Source organism: Zosterops lateralis (assembly GCF_965231275.1).
Source record: "Zosterops lateralis genome assembly, chromosome: 1".
NCBI classification, from domain to species: Eukaryota; Metazoa; Chordata; class Aves; order Passeriformes; family Zosteropidae; genus Zosterops; species Zosterops lateralis.
In genome coordinates, this window is record NC_139762.1 from 91,960,288 (window position 1) to 91,962,568 (window position 2,281).

The window sequence follows — 2,281 nt, forward strand, 5'->3', positions numbered from 1 at the left end:
CGGCCCGACACCGCCCCCGCCACAGGCACGGCCCCCGCCACGGGCACGGCCCCGCACCGCCCCCGGCCCGGCCCCCGCCACAGGCACAGCCCCGCACCGCCCCCGGGCCGGCCCCCGCCACAGGCACAGCCCCGCACCGCCCCCGGGCCATCCCACTCCTCCTCCACCTGCCCGCGCCCCTCGAGAACCGCCCGGCGGGGCGGGAAGGGCACGGAGAGGAGGAGGAGAAGGAGAAGGTGGGCGGAGAAGCTGTCCTGGCCGCGGAGAGGGTACCGGGAGTCTGGGATAAGGGCTCCTGGGCAGGGAAAAGTTAAATTTATTCTTCTAAAAGAGGCCCAAAGATTCCCGACAAAATTTTAAGAGCTTTTCATAGAATCTTAAAGCGTTCTTAGGTAGAAGGGCCCCACAAGGGTCACGGAGTCCAGCCCCTGGCCCTGCACAGGACCACCCCAGGAACAGCCTGGTGCTGCCGGGCCTGCCCCCCCTGCCCTGCGGGGCCTGTCCCAGCGCCTTTTCCTGATACCCAACACAAATCTCTCCTGACACAACTTCTGGCCATTCCACTAACGCATTTGGAAAATAAATTTGAAAATAAGCGTAACCTGTTTGTGCCCGATACATTGGTTATTGGGTGCTGCCCCGACACCACATCCCCAGAGCAGCTGTCCCTGCAAACGTGCCCGCACCTGTGGGGCAGTGGAGCAGAACCTCCCAGGGCAGCCTCCTGTCACCTCTGATCAATTTATCACATCTGAACTGAAGTGTAAAACCGTCTGGCTACCTGGTAATATCTGTAGAGCAACTATGTCACGTCAATATTAGACCATTTCTTAGCTAAACATTTAAAAACAAAGTTAAGAAAGGTCTCCAGAGTAACAAATATGAATGTATGTTGATTGTGATGTTCTAAACAAGATTTATGTTATCTGTTCATCTGTTGTTCCATGACTTTTTGTCCAGTTTCGATCTAATTTGGAGGAAGTCATTATGGTCCTGTAAATTTTGTGGAAATTGATATGTCAGTGAGGAAATAAGCCTAAATTTGTTTCCTCAGTGAAGGAATAGTAAGAAAAAAAGCTCAACTTTTACACATTCTTGTAACAACAGCCAGTCAGTGTATATATATTAGCTATCCACTTTATGTAGACATAGTTCCAGACTGCTTGATAGTATTTTCAGAGGGCTAATGGAGAATAAATTTTAGTTATAATCAAGCCTATTTAAGGGCTGAAGAATCCAAACGAGCAGAATCCCATGGCTTCATTAGTTCTGTTGTTCACAGTAAAGCTTCTGGAATGGCAATGGAATACTGGGGAATGCCAGAGTACTAAAAAAAAAAAAAATTAAAAAAAGCAAGCTTACATTGAACAAATACTTTTAAAAGGTTAAGGAGGATGACACAGGTTAGCAGTTTCACGGTTTGACCCAGATTAGGAGCAGAATTGTAGAAATGCTGACCTTGGATAAAGTAATTAAATTCAAATAAGTAAATGCCAGTTGACATATTTTATTTTTATGAAAAATATCTTATTAAATGTGTTTGAATGTAACTTTGGTAGGTAAAGGTGGTAATGTTAAAGTAATAGCTTCCATCTGATGTGAAGCAGTATGCTATTTTCATAAATGAAATGAGGAGTGCACATTCTGTGTAGTTCACAGAATTATAGAATTACAGAATGGGTCAGGCTGGGAGGGACCACAGTGGGTCATCAGGTCCAACCTCCCTGCTCCAGTAGGGTTATCCTACAGCACATGGGCCAGGATTGCATCCAGATGGTTCTTGAGTATCTCCAGTGAGGAGACTCCACAACATCTCTGGGCAGCCTGTTCCAGTGCTCAGTCACCAGCACAGAAAAGAAGTTTTTCTTTGTGTTCAGGTGGCACTCCCTGTGCATCAGTTTCTGCCTGTTGCCTCTTGTCTTGTTGCTTGGCACCACCAAGCAGAGCTGGGCACCACAGTCTTGACACTCTTCCTTCAGATACTTGTAGAAATTGATGAGGTCTCCCTGCAGCTGACTCTTTTCAGGGCTGAACAGGCCCAGTTCCCTCAGCCTTTCCTCATAAAAAGTGATAATAAGATCATAATATGTGATTCAGGTGACAGTTCTTGAGATGAGTGATTACAAGTGAAGATTTGTCAGTAGGTTGTCTTGGTGTTATTCTTGGCCTGGTGCTATAATAAATCACCAAGACAAAAATACCAAATTACTACTTTGCTCTTATGAATAGAGATAAGAGCAATTTGCTTAGATAAACTCCTTTGCATTGCTTTGTAAGCTCT